The sequence below is a fragment of the Capsicum annuum genome, chromosome 8, assembly GCF_002878395.1.
Source record: "Capsicum annuum cultivar UCD-10X-F1 chromosome 8, UCD10Xv1.1, whole genome shotgun sequence".
Classification (NCBI taxonomy): domain Eukaryota; kingdom Viridiplantae; phylum Streptophyta; class Magnoliopsida; order Solanales; family Solanaceae; genus Capsicum; species Capsicum annuum.
In genome coordinates, this window is record NC_061118.1 from 171217442 (window position 1) to 171234345 (window position 16904).

The 16904-nt window shown below is 36.8% G+C and overlaps 1 pseudogene; it reads left to right on the forward strand.

Moving 5' to 3' along the window:
* The first annotated feature begins 2507 nt into the window (after nucleotides 1-2507).
* On the forward strand, nucleotides 2508-3448 carry LOC124886510 (annotated as a pseudogene).
* The last annotated feature ends 13456 nt before the right edge of the window (nucleotides 3449-16904 follow it).

The following is a 16904-nucleotide window of genomic DNA, read 5'->3' on the forward strand; positions in this document are numbered from 1 at the left end:
TTAAAGATCATGGCTATTCATATGCCTCGTCTAATCAAGAAATCTTCCACAACCGAAGATGTTCCTAGAGGTCATTTTGTGGTGTATGTTGTGGAGAATCAAAAGAAGAGATTCGTGATCCCGATATCATTCTTGAGCCAACCTTTATTTCAAGACTTGCTCAGTCAAGCTGAGGAAGAGTTTGGCTTCAATCATCCAATGGGTTGTCTCACAATTCCTTGCAGAGAGGACGTCTTCGTCGACCTCACTTCTCGATTAAGGAACTGAAAAAAGCAAACTTTGTTTAACAGTTTGTAGAGTAGTAAAGTAGGATACACAATCTGTACAAGAAAACAATTTTTGATGTTAGACTAGGTAGATTTAGTGAAGCTTTAGCTCCACAGTGACTGATTGTTAGTCCATATCAAAGCATAAATTAAAGCACTTACTTTTTTCTACTTCAAATAACTTGAAGTATTGAATGAATGATGGTTCTATTCAGATGGTACTATTGATTTTTTTTCTCCTTATGACTCTAATTCCTCTCAGAATATTTGTGCCAAAGTCTCATGCATGTGTTGCTAATCATTAAGCCAGAATTAAGTTTAAAGTGGCCTAAACTGGTCACATGTTCAGATGTAAGATTTATCTAATGATCTAAGAGGAGATGTAGGTGAGGAGAATATCTCCTTTTCTTTTCTGTCTTTCCCTCCCAGAAAACAAAGTGGTGGCGAATTCAGGAATTTTATATTAAGGGTACTTAAGTCTTTCTAACTTTATTGTAATATAAATACTCTTAACTTTATCCAATAAAGCATGATACACTGTTACTTGTTTTCAACAGTTTAAAAAAATATATGTTTTCTCCAAAGTCTCCTCATGATATAATTTCTGCAATTAAATTTGTAAGTCAGATCATGTAATGAATATAACTAAGATGGAGGACCATGTGGGAATTTGTTAAATTACCTTTGGGATTCCAGGAAGATGCGTGCATGTAGAAGAGTGAAATAATCTATTAGGCTATGCTACATATAAAGTTGGTCTTTTTATTTCTTAGTTGATTAGATTAATTCTATAACCTCCCTCCCTTCTTCCTTTTCTGTTTCTTCTTCTTCCCTTTGAAGATTTATTACTAGTTTAAAGTAATTCTGATACTTTAAAAATGAACCCTTGTAATGTACGTGCAGTTCGAATTTATGTTATCAACATTCATCTTAATTAACTTTTGATCATATTATTAGAGATAAAAGTTAAAAAAATTGAAAATTATTTCCATAAGCTGAGTGATCATTTGAGCTTTCTTGGTTGTTCGTGCCTTTTTCCATATTCATATTCGTGGGTCATGGCCATTCCGAATTTATGATTATCTTTACCAAAAAAAAATAAAAAAATTATGATTATCAACCAAGGGACTTGGTATATACGCTCTTTTCCATTTTTACTTTACAAAAATGTAGTAGATAAATTTAGGCAAACTGTGGAAAGAGTTTCTCTATAATTTTTTAAAAAAATTTGATAGTGATATTATAGTTTATAAGTAATAAAATTATTTATCATATGAAAGATTGAACACGCATGCGTGAATTTTTTTTCACCAATTTCATATTTAATAAATGCATAAATTAAATTTATTAAAGGTGCTTAAAACCGTGTGAAGCGCAACTCACTTCACTAGTTTTCTTAATATTAAAATGTAAAATCTAGCTAGTTACATATTTTGCTTACACATCTGCAAGTGTCTATTATTGCAATTTACTAATAATAATGAATTAACTTGAACAACATCGATCCCAATTTTTAAGTATTCAAATTTTAATTTTGATTTAACGTTTTCTCCATCAAATTTACTTATCATTAATCATTTTAATATTTTTAATAATAATATAGTACTTAATAAATAAGAGAGACGACATTCAATCAAAAAATGCCGTATAAAGTAAGACTAAGGAAGTTTCTATTTTATTTTTAGAAAAAAAAATATTTAGTCAAAAGTTTAACGACTTTAGGTATTACAAGGGGGAACCAACATTGCCATCACTACTATCATAGAGTGGTGTACGAACCATGTCAAGTTCAATTATATTGGATTAAGACATGATCGAGGTGTCTCTCTTATGCCCACTTATTTAATTTTATGCCTACTTCTTATTTAATTTTATTCAAATAGATAGCAAAAAGTAAAGAAGGATACAAATTAAAATTGTGATTGACAATTTAAAGGTGATTATAACTAGTTTAACAAGTGTTTGCTTGCTTAACAATCTCAAATATGCTAGTAGATCGGCGCATTCCTTTATGCTAGCGAAATTCAAGATACTACAATATGGGTATTGATCCTTTATGCTAGGGATATTCAAGATACTAAAATATGGGCATCATACGAAAATTTCTAAATACTATAATATTGGCAGGCAAATAGGTCATCAAATATTGAAATCCTCCTTTATCAATGCATTTAAAACCTATATATAGCTGCATGGAAAATCATTAGAATATCAAAATTCCATGTTCTTTTAACAAATTTTTCTTTAAGTATCTTACTTCGCAGAAAAATGGCTCAACATTACAACTTGTCCTCTATCTTAATATTTGCCTTTATTATCTACTTTATGCATGACCACATGATAACAACTATAACTGCACGACGTGTCTCCCTAAAACTCCTAAAGCAGATATCCGGCCTCATGTCATGCCATACTCCGAGTTTCCTATTTACACACCTATTTTCTCAAAGCCCTCAACCCCCAGTTTCTCAAAGCCCGAGACACCCAGCTTCTCAAAGCTCGAGATCCCTAGCTTCTCAAAACCCGTGACATCCAGTTTCTCAAAGCCTACGAGCCCCAGCTTCTAGAAGCCTGCAACGCCCAGCTTCTCAAAGCCCACAACACCCAGTTTTTCTAAGCCCGAAACACCTAGTTTCTCAAAGCCTACGACCCCGAGCTTCTCGAAGCCTACAACCCCTAGCTTCTCGACGCCTACGACACCCAGCTTCTCGAAGCCCGAGATCCCTAGTTTCTCAAAGCCTGCAACCCCTAGTTTCTCAAAGCCCACGGCCCCTAGCTTCTCAAAGCCCGAGACGCCCAACTTCTCAAAGCCCGCAACCCCTAGTTTCTCAACGCCTGAGATTCCTAGCTTCTCAAAGCCCCCGACACCTAGCTTCCCAAAGCCCGAGATTCCTAGTTTCTCAAAGCCCATGACACCTAGTTTCTCAAAGTCGGTGACTCCTAGTGTGCTAAAGACAGACGTTCCAAAACTGTCTAAACAAACATTGTCAACTTCTCCTTGAGTAACAATGGTGTTGGTGATGTGTGCCATGACTAGTGCTGGCTAACGGACGGATTAGATCACATATGGATGGATTGAAAAATGGGTTAGATGCAAATGGATAAACTCGTTGGTATTTCATGTGTAAAAAATGGGTTGAACGATGGATAATATGAATATTTATATATTATCTATTCATATATTGTACGAGACTGAAATTTATTATCAAATAAAGCAACCGCGTTCTTTTTCATTTTTATTTTGATAACGCAGCTTTTAATATTGATTTTCTTTCACTCACCTTGATGTTTGCCTTTTTTTTTTGGTCACATCCAGAAGCTATAGTTTCTAACTTTCGTAAGAAGTTTTGGAATTCTAAAACAATAGATACTAAAAATCTAAAATCAGAGAGCTTTGAATCAAACTAGAAATAAATTACATTATATATACTCTTAATAAGGTGGTATTCCGTTACTTTGAAATAAAATAATACGTGCACAGAGTGGCAAAAAATCTAGCCAAATTTTGAGTTACATATAGTTTTCCCTGCAAATTTGAATGCAGGAAAAATATATATAACTCTGATATTTTCAATAATGTAAAATAGTTGACAACTATCCTGGATTAAGTTCACGAGAGAGCTAAGAAGCAACTGAAACATCTCACTTTATTCAATTGGTAGGTATTGATGGATATTCCATCCTTTTCAAAGAAGTGTAAACTGGAAAACCATGTTAATGACAAGATGTAGACATGAAAGTCACAACTAAGCAATATCTAATATGTGATGATTCATGTTTGGGTTACAACTCCAGACAAAAGGTAGGGCCTTAAGGTGCTATTAATACTTTGACAATTGGTTGGAAGGCAAAACCATGTTACTTAATTAAGGTGCTATTGTCGTCGTGGGTGCCCCAAGAAATAACTCTTTAATTATTAGCAAGTCTATGTGTGTTGCCACTGGCCTATAAAAACACATTCAAAGATCATGTACCACCACATCTGATCTCTCACCGAAACTTTGTAAGTATTCGAAGATTGTTCTGCTCATCTGTATTAAAACTAAACGATCATGGTTATTCGTGTGCCCCGAATGATCAAGAAGTCTTTTACAACTAGAGATGTACCCAAAGGCCATTTTGTTGTATATGTTGGGGAGAATCAAAAGAAAAGATTTGTGATCCCAATATCATTCTTGAGCCAACCTTTATTTCAAGACTTGCTTCGTCAAGCTGAGGAAGAATTTGGCTTCGATCATCCAATGTCTAGTCTCACAATTCCCTGCAGAGAGGACGCCTTCATCGACCTCACTTCTCAATTAAGGAACTGAAAAAAAATAAAAAAAAATTAAAAACAGTTTGTATAGTAGTAAAGTAGGATACACAATCTAGATTGCAGAGAATACAATTTCTGATGTATGTTAAACTAGGTAGACTTTAGCTCCACAAACACTAATTGTTAGTCCGTGTCAAAGGATAAATGACTTACTTTTTCTACTTCAAAGAACTTGGAAGTATTGAATGAATGATGGTTCTATTCAGTTAGTATTGAATTTTTTTCTCCTTATGACTCTCTAATTCCTCTCATAGAATATTTGTGCTAAAGTCTCATGAGTTGCTAATCGTTATGAGCCAGAATCAAGTTTAAAGTGGCCCAAACTGGTCACATGTTCAGATGTAAGATTTATCTAATGACCTAAGAGGAGATGTGGGTGAGGAGAATGCCTCTTTTTCTTTTCTTTCTTTCCCTCTTGGGATGGAAAATAGTGACTAATTCAGAAATTTCGTTAAGGTATTCAATATTTATACGGAGTCTTCCTCTGGTTCTTCCCGTCTCTAATATAGAGAATCACTGGATCATCTCATACCACTTTACCTTGACCAAGTCAAACTGCCTAAATTGGTACATCTACATTACGTTTTCTCTATAGCTTTCTATCTAAATTCCAATGATTCACAACTTTCACTTGCAACTTTTCTTCTTAATGCATCCTCACTTAGTTTATTATTATCATTACATAAAACTTTAATTGACTTTTGGATCAGTTAGTGACTTTTTATTATTAAGATTGTGTGCGAACATATATTAAGATTCATGGAACTTATGATCTTAAATATGTCATGTGAGTAAACTAAAAAATTTAAAATTATATTGTTATCTAATATAAAAAGGTGATAATGAAAAAGACGGAACAAAAAAAGCTATAATTTCGAATAGTTCTTTCAAATCAAAGATTTGTATTGTTAATTAGGACAATACATAGTTAAAATGTGCCTCGAATGATCAAGAAGTCTTTTACAACTAGAGATGTACCCAAAGGCCATTTTGTTGTATATGTTGGGGAGAATCAAAAGAAAAGATTTGTGATCCCAATATCATTCTTGAGCCAACCTTTATTTCAAGACTTGCTTCGTCAAGCTGAGGAAGAATTTGGCTTCGGTCATCCAATGTCTAGTCTCACAATTCCCTGCAGAGAGGACGTCTTCATCGACCTCACTTCTCAATTAAGGAACTGAAAAAAAGTACTTTTTTAAAAACATTTTGTAGAGTAGTAAGTAGGATACACAATCTGTACAGAGAACACAATTTTTGATGTTAGACTAGGTAGATTTTAGTCCATGTCAAAGGACAAATGACTTACTTTTTATACTTCAAAGAACTTGAGGTATTGAATGAATGATAGTATTGTAATTGGCCAAATCCATCGATAGCCCCTCAAACTTGTCCCTAAAATTCACTTAGGCCCTTAAACTAAGGTTTGTACCTATTAAACCCCTAAACACCCCCCCCCCCCCCAATTTGGTTCCAATTGAGCATTTTTTGGCCACATCTCATCAGCTTCCAGGCGCGTCTCCAAACGCCGCTAATGTGGAAAGTTATTCCACTTAAAACCCTCCACGTGTATAAACTAACTCCACATATACTTAATGCATTTTAACTTTAAATGGAAAAAATCTCATTCCATGAAAGATTTTCTCTCTCTCTCCCCATTAACTCTCTCTCTTTTCACAACCCTAAATTAACCTTAAATTAACCAAATTTCCACTCAAATCAAAGGACAAATTTGGGGGTTTTCCTCAGATCTTCCTGGTGTAAGTGTTCTTATGATTTGTATTTGTTGAATTTTAGCATATTGTACTTTTTAGGGTTTTGAAATCACTGTTACGCCTATGATTTTGGGAATATTCTGTCTCCTTACTTAACATGCATTAAAGGTTGTATCTTTTAGCTTATTGATGTGTACTCTGGGTATATTCCGTGGTCATTTTGTTAAGTAAGTTTGAATTTTTACCCTTTGTCACAGGTGACGTAATAAATGGAGATAATTTTCACAAAATTGCACCATGGGGGATCCTTTTCCAATATGGGTGTCCCTACATATGTTGCAAGTTGTGTGCCAGAGGTAAGGTACATTGATAAAGACCACTTTTCCATACTAGAATTGTTATTTTATACTAAAGAATAAGGGTATGAAGCTGTTAGGGGATTTTATTATCAAGATGCAGTAACTAATCAGTTCAAGTTGGTTAAAGGTGACAAACATCTCTATGAACTGGTTAAAGATTTAAAACATGAGGACTCTATTGATTTTTATGTCTATCATATTTTAGATGAACCAATTCTTGACCCTGATGGCCCACTGGTTTTTTACCTACACCTGATATTATTGAGTGTGCAGACCTAGAAAGAGAAAGTATTGGTGTTGGTAATAGTGCTAACATAGAGAGGGAACCTGTTGGAGTGGAGGAAGAGAGGAAGACTGATTTAGAAGATGTTGGTGTACAAGGAGGTGATGAGGCTGATGTAGAAGATGTTGATGTATAAGGAGGTGATGAGGCTGATGTAGAAGATGTTGGTGTACAAGGAGGTGATGAGGCTGATGTAGAAGATATCCATGTAGAAGATATTAACCTAGAAGATTTTGGTGTAGAAGAAGGTGATGAGGCTGATGTAAAAGACATTAATGTAGAAGATATTAATAGGATAACAAGTGAGTAATCAGATTATTTGAGTAGTAATTCAGATCTTGGAGATATTCCTTCAGAAGATGGCTCAAATGTTGATGAGGAGTTGAGGGCTTTTAGACAAGAAAGAAGGGAAAAAAATCCAACAACAAAGAAAGAAATAAAAAAGCAAGAAAAAAGGTTGTTGAAACTGAAAAAGTACATATGGGAGTTGTTGGTTGTATAGATAGAGGCTTTGGGGATATTGGTAAAAGTAAGGCTAATAAATATTCTGGAAAGTTGGGTGGAGATGAGAAATATATTGATAGTTCTGATTGTTGGAGTGAAGATAGTGAAGAGATAGATGTAGATGCTGTTAGAGGAGTAGATCTACCTAGAAGAAGGAGAAGCAAGAAAACTAGGTATGATGAAAATTGTGAGTTTTCTGTGTTTGAGCTTGGAATGATTTTTGTGGGTGCAAATTAGTTTAGAAAAGCTGTTGCAGATTATGCTGTAGAGTATAAAAGGCAAGTGAAGTTAAAACCTAATGAAAAACATAGAATAATGGTGAAGTGCATTGCAGCTAATTGCAACTGGTTGCTGTTTGCTTCTACTGATAGGGATTCAGGTGATTTTATTGTTAAGAACTATAACCCTATTCACAAATTATACCTCTAAACAAGAACAAGATGTGTGATTCAAAGATGGTTGCTAGAAAGTTCAAGGACAGAATAGCTTCTCAGTCATACATTAGGATTTGAAAAATTCAAGATTTAGTAAGAGAGGTGTTGGGTCTTTATGTAGGTAAAACTATTTGTTATAGGGCTAAACAGATTGTTATAAGGGAGAATATGAGAGATTGGAAGCTGGAATTTATCAGATTATATGACTATACAGATATGATCAAGACAACAAATCCTGGAAGTTCTTGTTGGATAAAAATTGACAAAGAAACTGAACCAGGAAAGAACCTCTTTGTTTATTTCTATGTGTGTTTTCATGCCTTCAGGCAAGGATAGTTAGATGGGTGTAGGAAAATTATTGGTTTTGATGGATGCTTTCTCAAAGAAGCTTGTAAGGGTGAGTTGTTGGTTGCTGTGGGGAAAAATGACAACAACCAAATGTATCCTATTGCATAGGCAGTTGTGGATACTAAAACAAAACATAGCTGGGACTGGTTCATAAGGTATCTGATTGCAGATCTAAATCTGGGAACTGGTGAAGGCTTGATTGTAATGTCATACCAACAAAAGGTACCACCACTTAATTATTTTTCTCATTACTTGACTTTATTTTCCAATAATATTCCTGTTTTAATAATACTTAATACTTATTATAGGGTCTTGTTCCTGTTTTGATGTATCTGCTACCAAATGCTGAAAGAAGAATGTGTGCTAGACATATTTAGAGCAACTGGCATGTGTACTGGAGAGGAGAAGAGAGAAGGAAACAGTTTTGGAGATGTGCAAAAGCAAGCTTTGAAGTAAAGTTTAGAGAGGAGATGCAAGCAATGTCAAAGCTAGATAAAAAATAAATAACTGAGGACATGCTGATTAATCCTCCTACTTCTTAGTATAGGGTGTCACACCCCTTTTGCGCACTCCAAAGAGATTGTTATAATTTAATGTTCGAAAAGGGTTTTATTATTTAAGTGACAAGAAATGAAAATTTGTTTCAAAAAAGAATTTTATTTATATTTTTTACTCAGAGTCGCCACTTGACATAATCTGGTGTGCCAAGTCACCATTGAAAAATCCTTTTCAAAACCATTCAACTCTTTAAACTGGTTTGCGAACGAAGACTCCAGCTAAGGAATTCTGTTGACCGAGGGGAAGGTGTTAGGCACCCCTCGATAACCACGGTCGCTTGGTAGAGTGTATCGACTATTTTTGACACTAAGAAATGTATAAACCACACAAAAGCACGCAAAACAATCAAACGATAAATAAAACAAAATAATCCAAAATGTAATGTCCAGTCCAATTATACAGTCCAAAAAAAACAAAAATATAAATCCTATTCTAAACTAGTCCTAGGCTAAACTCCGTTGTTTTACCCGATGCCTCGGGCCTTCATCACGATCATTTTTCGCCAACATAGTATATCGGGGCATTTCCCGATGAATAAATACAAATACCTCGGGGCATTTCCCTGCCAAATGAATACACCTTTCAAATACGGTAAACAAGACATTCAAAAAAAAATATTTCAAACATTCCGACAATCCACCAATTCTAAATTTGCCTACCCAACTTACTGTTTGCCTATCCGCTCGACGACATATCACATTCAACAATGAATTAAGATACCATAATATTCACTTTTTACCAATTTTTTGATTCCCTCCCCAAAATTCCTTTTAATCAATCGCACCATTAAAACTAATCAAATTCTTTCATCATACCACCGGAGTCACATCACCAAGCACGTGATCATAACATCAACAACATCAAACAATTACAATCACCTAACACATAATCATAGCCATTTCAACAAAATAAAATAAAGAAGAAAGTACGGGAGTAAAGAGATGGACCTCAAGAGCTTTCGATTGATTTTAATAAGAGAAATAAGAGCCATTCCAAGAACCTCGATAAACACCAATGAAATCTCGACTCTCCAAATCTAAAACCTCAAACCGAGCTTCACCTCAAACTTTAAAATCAACTCGATATCCACAAGTAGCAACCGGACAGATTTCAAGAATAGTGGCAAGGCATTAATATGAAAACCGACCCCAAACAGTTTCGCACCACTCGACGTCGCAAAAGAAAAACCCAAACCAAATTTTGACTGTTTTCACCGGAATCTGGAATGGGGACTCAGTTTTTGGCGATATTTAGTGTTTTCCGAGAAATTTTGGACTGAAACGAGGACTCTTTGCTACGTCGGAGCTCCAGCAAGCTCGGCAGCAACCGAAATTGAAAACGCGACTGCAGCGACAAAATTTTTCGGTGAAAACTCATCCAAATTTCTCTCTCGCACGTTTCCTCTCCGTTTCTATCTCTCAACCTCGAATCTCTCTCTCTCTCGCTCATTTTGATCGGGTCTGGCGACTCTATATGCGTGAGATTTGTTTCTATTGAACTCCAAAAATGGAGGAATCCCTTTTCTGTGTGAGTGAATTCAATCCAAATTGGAAATCTGTGTGGTGATGGGAATTGAGAGTGTGAGAGTGTTTTTGGTCTGTGAATTGTGGGTATGGCGTGTGGATTATTGAAGAAGATGGTCAGTTTTTGTGTTAATGGATTTGTGTATTCCGTGGAGTGTCCTGTGAAGAAGAAAAGAAAATTGGAATGTTCTCCTTTTTTTTTCAATCCCGTGAGGTGTAGTGTATATATTAGGTGAGGGTGGGGTAGTGGGGTAGGAGGGGTAGGGGTTAGGATGTGTTGTCAATTTTTAGTTAGGTGGGTTGTTAGAATATTAGGATAAGACAAAATTAGTTAGGGGATTGTTATTTTTGTTATTTGTGGAGGGATCATCACACGGGTGAGGGTACATGGTAGGATAAGGTAAAAATGGGTAAAACGACATCAGGGAGGGACGAAATTAGGTGTCTACATCATGCCCCCTTTGAATGTAAACACGAAGTGTTTTCAGACAAAGAAGTAGACAGCGAGACCAAATTTTGACCCGACCATTATCCAAAGAAAGAAACATAAGGAAAAATGACAACCGGGTTTTGACTTAAGACATCCCACCTACTCACATTATGAGAGGATCAAGTGACAAGTATCTCCAAGGATTGGAAGGAGGTGAACTATACCGAGTTGGAGAGTCGAGTGAGGTTCCATCGAGGTTCCGGTCCGCGGCTCAGTTATTACATCAAAAAAAAATGAAAATTACAAGTTAAAACATAAATGAATTTACAAAATCCTATCTATACAGCTTCTGTTGGCTCTGGACTCGACTTTTATTACCCTATTCTTCAGGCGGGCTCCTGACTTGCAATTTCTTTCAACTTGTTGTTGGGCTTTCAATTACTTCGCTTTGTTGCATGACTTTTCATTTCTTTACCCTATTCTCCAGGCGGGTTCCTGACTTGCTATTCTATCACTTTGTTGCTTGACTTTCATTTCTTCACTCTGTTCTCCAGGCGGGCCTCTGACTTGCTATTTCATCACCCTGTTCTTCAGGCAGGCTCCTGAAACCCAAAATTAAAACTAGAACGAAAATTATCCCAAACAAGAATTATAATAAAGTAGTATTTCATTTTTGAAAGCGTTGTCGCATTTTCCAGGAGGTTCCTGAATTGAAAGTAAATTCCCGTTTTTCAGGAGGATCCTGAACATAAAGTAAAATCCCCTTTTTTAGAAGGGTCCTGAACATAAGGTAAAATCCCATTTTTCAGGAGGGTCCTGAACATAAAGTAAAATCCCATTTTTCAGGAGGGTCCTGAACAAAAGTAAAATCCCATTTTTCAGGAGGATCCTGAACATAAAGTGAAAACCCATTGATGTGCATTTCCAATGATAGATGAATTAAGTGAAGCGAATTTGCCCCTATATCAACAAAGAAAATTTATCAGTTAAAAACTTAGTGGTGGCTTGCAGATCTTGGCTTCTCAGATATCTGCCCAGCACTCGTTCCTTTTATCTTTGTTCCAAATCGCTAACAGCCCTGTCTTGCCGCATCATAGACCCGGATCCAGATTGAGGGAAATGAGTTCTGACTCAAACAATGGGTTTCCATTTTACCATGCCCCTGAGGTGCACTTTTTTCCCAAATCTGAATGCTTTCACGAATCCAATAGCCTGTCGGTTGATAGACTTCCTTCGCTTCATGTTGAATTACGATCATATTTCTTTCCTGGGCTGTTCCTTGGCTTCTCCTCATATAATTGGAAAGACTGGTAGTAAATTTTGAAATTCTTTCTCGTTTGTTTTGACACAGACTTGACTTAAAATGTAAAGAAATGATGGTGACTTTTATTTTGATAAATGACATAAAAAGACAAAAAGCATGAATATGTAAATGAAAGAAAAGGTCAATGTCCCATATTCAAAAATAAAACTTATCTGAATACGACAACCAACTCCAATGAGTATGACATGTATTTTGGATAGAGCTGTCTTATCTCCCTATCCAAACTCCCCATTTGTTGTTGAGTTCGTGCCTTGGCCGCTGATCCGCTTCTTCAAATCCATTGGACTCATTCATCATATTCGATTGACGACATCTTAAAAGACTTTCGCCCACAAATCTTTTTTTTCTTACTTTTCACTTTTCTCTTGAACTCTCCATCGCCTTACTGTGCCCGTGAGGGTTTTCACCAATAAGACTCTCTCATTTTTGTATTTCTCTCCACTCACCATTGCCTTATGGTGCCTGCAAGGGTTTTCACCAATAAGACTCTCTCATTTTCATTTCTCTCAACTCACCATCGCCTTATGATGCCCACGGGGGTTTTCACCTATAAGACTCTCTCATTTTTGTATTTCTTTCCTGATTTCTTATGCTGAGGGAGACAAGTGGTACTTCACAATGTATCATCATATCCATTACATGCTTAGCCTTAACATTATCAAAAATTGATCTAAAGGACTTTCTTTGGTTGTAACTTGGCTTTTGGTTAAGGTTAGAAAAGATGGTAAGGGGCTCAAATGATACTTGAAGTGGGGGTGGGACTTACAACTTTTGGAATAGACTCAAACAACACCTTAACTCATGCCCCAGTTTTGTTGACTGGGTGAATCTTAAATCTTTATTTGGTTGGACCGAGCCCGAACTAGGGCAGCCTACATATCTCACTCCCGAGAGAGGAGAATCAGGTCGGACGTAGTTCCATCAGCTTATTCTTTGTTCTGATTTGATTTTGATTTTTTTTAATTCTCATTTCCTCGACATTTATCCTTGACTCTATTTTGATTCCAAAAGAGGGATATGAAAGAAAAAATAAAATAAAGCTCAAACGGGTAAACAAGGGATGACACAATGTTTAGATAGAAGAATAAAATGCCTTCATCATATCAATCTTAAAAATGCAAGTACTAAACATGCAACAAACTCAACAAAGGATCAAATATCATACATAGTATCTTTTGACCGCATTAGCGTTGATAGCCATTTCTGCCATTTTGCCTTCAATATCTATCAAATATAAGGCTCCATTGGGCAACACTTTCTTCACAACAAAGGGACCTTGCCAGTTAGGGGAGAACTTGCCTATCGCTTCAACCTGGTAAGGAAGGATACATCTCAATACCAACTGACCAACTTCAAAATTCCTAGGACGGACCTTTTTGTTATACGCTCGAGCCATCCTCCTCTGATACAACTGGCCATGACACACAGATGTTAGCCTTTTTTCCTCAATCAAACTCAAATGTTCCAGTCGGGTTTTTACCCATTCGTCATCATCAATCTCTACTTCTACAATGACTCGAAGAGAGGGAATTTCAACTTCTGCAGGGATGACTGCTTCTGTCCCATACACTAATAAATATGGAGTTGCCCCTGTTGAAGTATGAACAGTGGTGCGATAACCTAGCAATGCAAACAGCAACTTCTCATGCCACTGTCTAGACCCTTGTACCATTTTTCGTAGTATCTTTTTTATATTCTTATTGGCGGCTTCTACATCACCATTGGCCTTTAGGCGATATGAAGTAGAATTTTAATGTGCGATCTTAAATTGTTGACATACTTCTTGCATCAAATGACTATTGAGATTGGCAGCATTATCTGTAATGATCATCTTAGGAATTCCAAATCTACAAATGATATTGGCATGAACAAAGTCTACCACAGTCTTCTTTGTCACTGACTTGAAAGTTACTGCTTCTACCCACTTTGTGAAGTAGTCAATGGCTACTAAAATGAACTATGCCCATTTGATGCCTTCGGCTCAATCGGTCCAATCACATCCATTCCCCAAGCCACGAACGGCCATGGAGCGGCCATTACATGCAACTCAACAGGAGGAGAACGTATCAGATCACCGTGTATCTGACATTGAGGACACTTTCAAACAAATTGAATAGAATCTATTTCCATAGTAAGCCAGTAATAACCTGCTCGAAGAATCTTCTTTGACAAGACATGACCGTTCATATGCGACCCGCATACTTCAGAGTGTATTTCAACCATGATTGTCGAGGCTTCTCTTGCATCTACACACCTCAAAAGTCCCAGATCTGGGATCCTCTTATACAAGATTCCCCCACTTAAGAAAAATCCACTAGCCAAACGCCTAATAGTCCTCTTTTGATCATTGGTGGCATATGCTGGGTATTCTCCTGACTGAATGTACCGCTTGATATCCAAGAACCAAGGTTCTCCATCGAGCTCTTCTTCAACCGCATTATAGTAAGCATGTTGATCACGACTCTGTATATGCACTGGATCGATATAGGCTTTGTCAGGATGTTGGAGCATTGAAGACAGAGTGGCTAAAGCATCAGCAATTTCATTATGAATCCTTGGAATATGCCTAAATTTTACTAACACAAATCGTTGAAATAGCTCCTACAAGCATTGTCGATACGGGATGAGCTTCAAATCTCGAGTCTCCCAATCGCCTTGAATTTGATGGATGAGCAAATCCGAATCTCCCAACACCAATAATTCTTGGACTCCCATATCAACAGCTAACCTCAAACCAAGAATGCAGGCTTCATACTCTGCCATATTGTTAGTACAGTAGAATCAAAGTTGTGCTGTTATCGGGAAATGTTGTCCCGATTCAAAGATAAGAACTGCACCTATTCCGACTCCTTTCATATTGATAGCTCCATCAAATAATAACCTCCAACCTAGATCAACATCTATAACAACTTCATCGACACACGATACTTCTTCATCAGGAAAATATGTCTTTAATGGCTCGTACTCTTCATCGATGGGATTCTCAGCAAGATGATCTGCCAAGGCTTGGGCTTTCATGGAGGTTCGAGTCACATATACGATGTCAAACTCAATAAGCAATATTTGCCACTTTGCCAATAGACCTGTCGGCATAGGCTTCTGAAAGATATACTTCAAAGGATCCATGTGGGAGATGAGATAAGTAGTATAGGATGAGAGATAATGCTTCAACTTCTGTGCTACCCAAGTTAAGGCACAACACGTCCTTTCGAGAAGAGTATACCTGGCCTCATACGCGGTGAACTTTTTGCTAAGATAATAAATAGCCTGCTCCTTTTTGCCTATGACATCATATTGACCCAGGACACAACCAAAAGAATTGTCCATGACTGATAAATATAAGATCAAAGGACTACCAGGTTCTGGGGGTACCAGCACAGGCAAATTTGACAAATATCTTTTGATTCGATCGAACGCTTCCTGACATTCTTCAGTCCATTTTACCGCAGCACTCTTTTTCAGCAACTTGAATATGGGCTCACAAGTGGTTGTGAGTTAAGCAATAAACCTGCTAATGTAGTTCAGTCTACCAAGCAAACTCATCACCTCCGTTCTATTCTTGGGCGGGGGCAAATCCTGAATGGCTTTGATTTTTGAGGGATCCAATTCAATTCCCCAACGGCTGACTACAAACCCCAACAGCTTTCCGGATGGAACTCCAAATACACATTTTGCCGGGTTGAGTTTGAGATTATACCTGTGAAGCCTTTCAAAGAACTTTCTTAAATCTTTAACATGGTCGGCCTGACTTTTTGACTTAATAATCACATCATCCACGTAGACCTCAATCTCCTTATGCATCATATCATGAAACATAGTGGTCATGGCTCTCATGTATGTTGCTCCAGCATTCTTCAAACCGAACTGCATCACTCGATAACAATAAGTCCCCCATGGTGTGATAAAGGACGTCTTCTCCGCGTCTTCATCATCCATAATGATATGGTGATATCCGGCATAACAATCCATAAAAGAGGCAACCTCGTGTTTAGCACAGTTGTCTAGCAAAATATGGATGTTGGGCAGTGGAAAATCATCTTTCGGACTTGCTCTGTTCAAATCACGATAATCAACACACACTCGAATTTTGCCATCTTTCTTTGGTACGGGAACAATATTGGATAACCACATGGGATAGCGAGCTTCTCGAATTACTTTGGCTTCAAGTTGCTTCATGATTTCCTCTTTAATTTTAATACTTACATCTGTTTTAAATTTTCTCTACTTCTGTTTGACAGAAGGGAACGCAGGATCAGTTGGTAATTTGTGAGCCACTAATTCAGTGCTTAAACCAGGCATATCATCATAAGACCATGTAAAAACATCTTTGTAATCAATTAATGCTTGAATCATTCCATCTTTTAGCTGTGGCAAAGCGTGTACACTGATTTTAGTTTCCCTAACATCTTCTTGATCCCTTAGATTTATTGGCTCAGTCTCATTCAAATTAGGATTCGGTTTGTCTTCAAACTGTTCCCACTCTTTGCTTATTTCTTTTAGTGCTTCTCCTTCATCATATTCCCTATCCTGCTTCATTACATCTTGATTAGTTTGGATTTTAAGATCAGGCTGAAAATTCCGCATGCATGTCATGTCATTAGAATCAGCATAAAGAGAACTGTGTAAAAAAAGAAAAACAAAATATATTAGACACGAAACAAAAGGGACATTGCATTTCATTAAATAAAAAGATAGAAGGGTTTAAACATAGTTGCCAACATAACATAAGCAAACTAAAATCTGAATTACAACCCTGAAATAACTCGGATAAACAGAAAGAAAAACAAAATAAACTATCAAAACTCCCTCCTGACGGGGAGAGGAGTGACTTCCCAATTATTGAGTCGG